General features: G+C 38.8%; 1 long non-coding RNA gene across 1 annotated transcript; it reads left to right on the top strand.

Annotated features, from left to right (window-relative positions):
- Positions 1 to 1,119: 1,119 nt before the first annotated feature.
- Positions 1,120 to 7,288, top strand: LOC125109551 (uncharacterized). Its single transcript, XR_007130275.1, has 3 exons — positions 1,120 to 1,148; positions 3,230 to 3,489; positions 6,647 to 7,288. It is a non-coding gene; the product is annotated as an uncharacterized LOC125109551 (long non-coding RNA).
- The last annotated feature ends 782 nt before the right edge of the window (positions 7,289 to 8,070 follow it).

Genomic DNA, 8,070 nt, shown 5'->3' with positions numbered 1-8,070 from the left:
TCAATAAATGTTTGGTCAATGAAGAAATTAAGAAAGGTTGAGGAGTGATGAGTAGCATTGTGGCTTCAGTGGCTAAGGAGACTTCCTTAGGTGAAGGAATTCCTATCACCATGAGGGATGAGTTGTAAACAGTTTCTTTGAAGTTGTGTGTGTGTGTGTGTGTGTATGTGTGTTTTGAATTATCAATAAATATCATTGCTTTTTTTAAAGTATAAAAATACTGCACTGGGACATATAGTTCCATTATAATATGTTCTTTAAAAAAATTTTTTTTTATTTATTTGAGACAGAGAGAGAGAGAGAGAGAGAGAGAGCACAACTGGGGAGGAGGATTAGAAGGAGAGGGAGATGCTTCTCCCTGCTGAGCAGGGAGCCTGACATGAGTCTCGATCCCAGGACCTCAAGATCATGGCCTGAGCTGAAGGTAGACACTTAACTGACTGAGCCACCAGATGCCCCCTTTATAATATATTCTTATTCTTTCTTCCTCCCCCCTCTTTTCCTTCCATCCGTCCAACCATCCATCTACCTTTATGTATAAAGAGAAGTCTAGGAGGTGCCTGGGTGGCTCAATCAGTTAAGCATCCACCTCTTGGTTTCAGCTCAGGTCATGATCTCAGGGTCATGAAATGGAGCCCTACATTGGGCTCCATGCTTGCTGTGGAGTTGGCTTGAGATTCTTCCCCCACATCCCATCTTCTTCTCCCTCTGCTCACACTCTCTGTCTCTGAAACAAATAAAATCTTAAAAAAGAGAAAGAGAGAGAAAGAGAGAAAGGTGTCTAGGAAAATGTTCATTTAATGCTCAATTTTTAAGTGGTGAGATTTTACATAACGTCAAATTGTTTTGGATTACATGAAATTTTGTGGCTTTTATAATAATTTATCAAGACAAATTAAGGTAAAAAATCATTTAAATTTAAAAAAATACATTCTCTTTGACTGATTGTTTGGAAATTAGAGTCCGTTAGCATATCTGATCTCAAAACCTGCCAAAGATGGGTGAGAAGACAATAGGCATCAGCCCTGGTTGCCAAGGTCTTCTTCTTTTAGAATTCTCCTATGCAGGTCCCTGAACTATATCTCAAACCACACTTCCATTGTTCTTCAAAGTTCTCTTCTCTGAATCCAATATCCTGGACCCACCTGGTAACTATCTGTATCTTTGACTCATGGGCTGGATACTTTAGTTCACAATAGTGTGGGCAGTTTGCCTGGGATTCAGGACAGGACTGAAAGTCACTGCCCTGAGGGGTATGGGTCTACTTGAAGGTCTTTGGGTCTCTGGTGTTGGGGTCTGTCTATACATATGAAAGGAAAAGGGAAAAGTTCATGTTTTTAAATAGCTCAAATCCTCCTTGTGGGAGCTTTTCTGGGGACTTGTCCCTTTGTGCAGGGAATGGAGGACAAATGTGTGTATTTTTTAGGGCAGAGCTGAGGCTGCCTGGGTGGCTCAGTTGGTTTGGGCAGAGCTGACCCCTGTTGGATATTGTGTCCCATCTGACGGCAGACCAACTTTCATTTTAGTCTTTACTTTTTTTTTTTTTTATTAACATGTAATGTATTATTAGCCCCAGGGGTACAGGTCTGTGAATCGCCATGTCATTTTACTCTTTTTCAACCTTATTGCTTAAAATCTCAAATCTCTGCCTTTAATTTTCCTGAGTGGTTTCCAAATATACTTTTCTTAAAAAAAAGTTCCACTTAGTGCTCCTATTGAGTGACCACCTGCCTGATATTGCCAGAGCTAGATCCCCATTCCTTTCCCACAAAAGATCTCTCCCTTCTCCTATTCTGGCACTCTCAGTACTATGAATTAACCAGACTCATTTTTCTACTCCCCTGGGCATATAGGAGAACTACATTTCCCAGCTTCCTTTGCAGTGAAGTGGCGCCATGACTTTCTGTCTAGTGTAAAGTGGATAGCAGTGATGGGAGGTAATTTTTGACTGGGCCCTAAAACCTCTTGAGAGATCTATGTCTTCATTGACCAGAGCTTGAGAGGCTTGAGAGGCAGAGCTTGAAAGACTCTGTGTCTTCATTATACAGAGGGAGAGGATCCAGTGACAATGAAGAATAAGGTTTCTGAGGTCCTAGGGAATAGTAGAACCAATGAAATCATGTAGTCTGGGAACCTAGGTCACTCTGTGGAGAAGTAAACTCTGAGGGAATAAATTTTTATTGTGTTTTCCATTTATATTTAGAGGATTTTGTTCTTGTAGAAAAATATAGCAAAGTCTTACTAAAACTCTTACTTATACTTCAAACCCACTTAAAACATTCCCATCTCTGTCTAGATCTCCTGAGTATCACAGAGGAAGTTAATCTAGATTGATGTCTTCCTCAGAAATATTCTTATCATAGTTATTATAAAACATCTTCTCATATCTCTTCATTTCCCACTAGACTGGAAACGTTTTGAGATCAGAGCTTTGTCTTATTCATCTTTGTAAACTTATCACTGGCCACTGTATCTGGAACATTCTAGTGTCTCCTGGGAAATGATGGAACCTGCATTGAACTAAGGTCTGTTTGACTAAATTTTGTGTTCTTGTATATTCTGCTTCTCAAACAGAGAAGAGGGGAAAGAACCCAACATTTACAGAATCTGAAGTGGAGGTCCAAGTCTCAATAGTCATCTTCTTGGTAGAAAGCAGGTCTGAGGTCCTCAGGGAAATACTTATATTTTCTTCCTCCTGCAACCTCCCATGAACATGGCTACTGACAGTTGTCCAAAGATGGCCAAGGAGAGGGAAAACGATTAGAAGGCTTGGCTCAGCTTTGGAGAGAAGGTGGTAAGATTCAGTTGGAAAAGATGAGGATGTCTCCAGAGACACCTATTTGGCAAAGTGATAGTGATCCCCATTTCTGCCCCAAAACCAGATACTGAGCAGTCATGGCAGAGGGTCCCTGCCCAGACAATTTCTGTTCAAGAATGAAATGCTTTTTTAAGCAGACTAGAGGAGAAGAAACTCACCCAACTGAAGACCTAAGAGAGGGCACTCGGCTTTGGACCAGGAGGACCCCTTTCATGTTGCTCTATCTTCACTCTTCTGGGAAATGCATTGCATGACTTTCTTGGGGTGGAGGGCTCCAAAGTACAAATGTGCATCCACAGCAGTTTCCAAGATGTGCTTTTCTCCCTTTTTACTGTAACTCGAGAAAGTCAATGCATTTAGAAACTTGAGTGGTTTTCTTCAGACGTCCAAGTTACATTTTTACTTCCTCAGTTCAGCTCTCAAACTCCTCATCCTAGTTGACCAAGAACTTGTGAAAAAAAAAAATGGAGAAGGAATATCCTGAATCATTTACCTAGAACTTGGACAGGGTGTAAACAGGTCAAAGGCAAAGTAACTTCTAAGAAATCAGAAAGATGTGGGAGTACCGGAATGATGTCCTGCAAGGCCGTGATGTTGACAGATGCCAAGACTGGTTTGATGGTGAGTGGAGAATGGGATCACCAATGAAAATTTACATTAAATACTGTAAGGTCAGTCCCCAAACAACATTATGTAAACTCATGAAATGTCTTATTTTCTGCTCTAGGGAAAGGGTAGACATTTCTGTGTTAGTACTATTCATTCATTTCACAGCTGCTTACTAAGTGCTTACCATAAGGGGGCCACAAAGATCTGAGTCCTACTCATAAGGAGCTCAAATTATCCAATTCAATTCAATTTTCTCTAGAAAGTTATTTGCTGAGCCTACTTCATGTTTTGAACGGGCTTTTAATACACAGAGATTATCAATCTAAATCACTGGAACTTGGACGAAATGTTTTTGCCCTGGAAGCAGCCAGAAAGGATGACTTGAAGGTAGAAGAGAGAATGATGGGTATTCTTGCCAAGAAAGGGGGTTTGCTAGCAGGTTTAGGTGGGGGCTGGGAATCCCAGGGGATTAGGAAGTAGATACAATTTGAGCAATTCTCCAGTTACTGAGTTTTCTGAGGAGTGTTCTGCAGAACTCTAGAGAGCAATGTGCTTTGGATAAAAGTGTTCTGTGGTCAGATGTGTTTAGAAAATTTTGTATATCATATCAAGACATTTGTAAATATCCTCATGTGACATAATAAGGACTTGAGGAAGTTTTACAGGAAAGAAAACAAATCACATTTCTTCCCCCAAACCTAGACATCCCAGACTTACTCTACAATATATTATTTTGCCATTTAATACCAATCCACATTCCATGAATCTGGCATTTTTCTCATCATATATTATAAAACATTAAAGCAGTTTAACCCAGAACATCATTCTATCCAAAAGGAGTTTTTTTTAAAGATTTTGTTTATTTATTTATTTGACAGAGATGATAAGTAGGCAGAGAGGCAGGCAGAGAGAAAGGAGGAAGCAGGGTCCCCACTGAGCAGAGAGCCTGACGTGGGGGCTCGATCCCAGGACCCTGGGACCATGACCTGAACCAAAGGTAAAGGCTTTAACCTGCTGAGCCACCCAGATGCCCCCCAAAAGGAGTTTTTAATAGTCAAATACACATTTCACAATTATTTTTATTAATGTACGTAGTTTCTTGGAGCTGTAAATCATTCATTGTGGATATAATATGGTCATGTATCCAAGATATTATGTTGTCTTACATTACATTATGAAGTATATCATATGTACCATATTGACTATATGATCATATATGTAATGGGTTGAAATATTTATTATTTTAACAGCTCACACCAGCTGTTGAAAGGAAAGAAGGGGATCTGGAAAAGATGAGACCCAAATTTGTATATCATCAGGCATAATAATTATCAAAGAAAGGAACAGATCAATAATTTGGTTTGGGAAAAGAGAAAAAGGAAAGAAATCTGTCAAGACAAAAAGTATGCCAAACAATAAGGAATAAGATAGAAGCCTGGTGTTTAGGTTTTAGAATTCTAGTAATTTTCAGGAACTTGACCTATTCAAAATCAACTTGAAGCTGTTTGTGTTGCTATCATGTAAATCCCTGCATCTTCCTAGAATTATCAGCAAGGATTTTTATATACCCGTACACTTTGCACTAATCTAATTAGATGAGAATTTAAAATAGTTGTGTGGGTAGGTGCAGAATGAGTGGGGTATAACCCTAAAGGGTGGGGGTACACCAAACTGGAGTTCAGTGGGAATGGTAGCCCAGAGGTCTCTAAGGAAGTTGTGGGATTTTCACAGAGCTCTGGGTGTACAATGGGTGTTTGATCATTTTTATCTATCTCTTATGGAGACAGAAATCCATTTCTGGGCAGTGTGTGTGTGTGTGTGTGTGTGTGTGTGTAAAGTGATAGAGAAAGAGGGGAATAGAGATAAAGATATGGAGATGGAGGTCTGTATGACACCTTCAGAATCTTAATTTCCAATTATAAATGTTTCATAGCTTAGAAATTTATAAAAAGTGGTTTTCCCAGATACCCATGCATAGGCCAGCAATAGATGAGGAGCCAGTAGGCTTTGGGAATCAATCTGTAGAAGCCCCAGCAGCTGACTGCAGGTCTGTGGCCAGAGTGAAAGGGGAAGGAGAACCAGGGGGTCATCTCCAGACTTGGAATACCCTCAGGGCTCAGGCATGAGTGAAGTCCTATTCTGGGACCAGAAAAGAAAATGCACGTTCACAGACAGGTTTGTGGAGAAGTGACTAAAGATAGATACATAGATAGAAGCAGACAAGGGGCTGGGATTCAGTGTGAAGGTATTGCAAAGAGTTAAGCAATGAGCTTAGGTTGCATAAAACAAGGTCTGCTGTCTAGAATGGAGGAGGAGAAAGTCCTTTTTCGCTCTGGGCTGGCCAGTCTACCTCCTTTCTGGATCTGTGCTTCTTTATGGGGCTTGGCCACCAGTAGTCCAAAGTGACCTTAGTGAAATGAAAAATCTGATCATGTCAGTCCTTCCTTTAAAACCATTCAATACGCATCCCTATGTTTACTGCAGCAATATTTACAATAGTCAAGATATGGAAGTGATCTAAGTATCTATAGATAGATAAATGGATAAAGATGTGGCACACACACACACACACACACACACACACAAATATTACAGTCATAAAAAGGATGAATCTTGCCATTTGTGACCACAAGGGTGGACAGAGAGAGTACTACACTAAGTAAAGTAAGGCCAAGAGAAACAAATACCGTATGATTTTACTCATATGTGGAATCTAAAACACAAAGCAAACGAGTAGACAAACAAAAAGCAGAATCAGACCTATAAATACAGAGAATGAACTCACAGTTGACAGAAGGGGGAAAGAGGCAGAGGGATGAACAAAACGAGAGCAGAGGAGTGGGAAATACAGGCTTCCAGTTACAGAATGAATGAGTCATGGGAATGAAAGGCAGAGTATGGGTGACCGTAGTCGGTGGCATTGTATTAGCATTGTGTAGGGACTAATGGTGGCTACCTTTGTGGTGAACAGAACATATTACACACAGTTGTGGAATCACTACATTTTATGCCTTAAACTAATATAACACTGTGTGTCAACTATACTTACATTTAAAAAAATTAAAAAACCATTTGATGGTTTTCCATTGCACTGAGAAGAACATATGCCCTCTTTCCCCTAATTTACAAGACCCCTCATGATCTTTCCTTCCACGGTTCATTTCCATGCATGGATTTGCTTAAAATGTTCTCCCTCTCTCACTTCCTCTCATGGCCCAGTTGACTTCTGTTCATCTGTTACATCTCAGATCATATGTCACTTTTTCAACTAAGCTTTCCTTGACCTCCAAGATCAAGTGATGCAATCCATTCTCATTCCACCTGACCTCATTTTGCTGTTCCCTTCCTGGTATTCAATTCCCAGCAGAGGACCTCTTTCTGCACTGATGCATGGTTTGAAGAATCATGGTGGGAAATCCTTCAGCCTGAAGAAAGGCAGGGAAATTTGAGCAACACCCACCCAGAAGGCTTTTCTCCCCACCTTGGGATGTCAGCAGGTTGGAAGGAAACCAAGGATATTATTAGCCTCTGAAGTTGAGTGGAGGGTTATCTGATCCTCGAAGCCAGTGGTCTTTAACCTGAAGCATCTATATCTCTGAAGATTTATAAATATTTTCCCAAAAGATACATAAACAAATTTGGTTTTGGATCAACTACCATATGAATTCTTCTAATATTTTTTAACTGAGAAGTCTCCTGGAATTTCTCCTTTTTATGTCATAGTCTCCTGTTTTCCATAAAAAATGAAAAAAAAAAAAAACTTTTGCCCACTGAGAATCTTATTATGGTGCATTGCACTCACATGAAAAACTTCCAGGGCACCAAATAAAAGGATAATCAAAACATTAAAAATATTTTATTATGCTAGATGATTGTGTGATAATTCAGTTGTAATAATAACTTGAGTAACAATGGTTAAAAAAGAAGCTTCCATTTCTATATACTTATTTCTGTGGACAAATTGTCTAAGCATTTGATATCTATAAAGACAGATAAACAAACAAAAGGAATAGCATCGATACCAAATCCTCTTTCTTTCATGTAATTAGTCATAATCATCCCCAGAAACATAAACAGCTTCATGGATATATCTCATTAAAAAATACATTTCCAATATGATTATATTATTTCTGCTTAATAAATATTTATCAAAATTTGTAATGTATCCATCTTGTTTTAATGCATGGCTTAGTAATAATAAAAATGATATCTCCATATAGAAGAAATACTTTTTAATACTTAGAACCGTATAGCCCTAGGAATTACAAACAAAATTTAAAAGTCAATTTATGTACATATTTTTGTAGTGGATAAATATGATCAATAAAGGATTTTCAAGCATCAAAGTATATTACATGAGCTTAAAGTTCTGTGGGGGAAGTGAAATGAAACTATTAGTTCTCGGAGAAAAAGAAAAATGTTAACTATCTGTTACACAAGAGCTTGTTCATTTTTTTAAATAGATGAAGGTGGTTATGAAATTGCTATTTTTTTTTTTTTAGAGTCTACAGGCTACATTTTATGGTTTTGTCTAAAAAAGGTCAATATTCACAAGACACCAGAAATGGTACCTTTTGCAAGGAAGGACCAAACTTTGCAAACCACTTTTGGTGAGTAAGCAAGCAGCAAGCCTAAAGATCACT

Source organism: Lutra lutra, chromosome 9 (genome assembly GCF_902655055.1).
Source record: "Lutra lutra chromosome 9, mLutLut1.2, whole genome shotgun sequence".
Lineage (NCBI taxonomy): Eukaryota > Metazoa > Chordata > Mammalia > Carnivora > Mustelidae > Lutra > Lutra lutra.
This window is presented reverse-complemented; position numbering and strand designations above follow the sequence as displayed.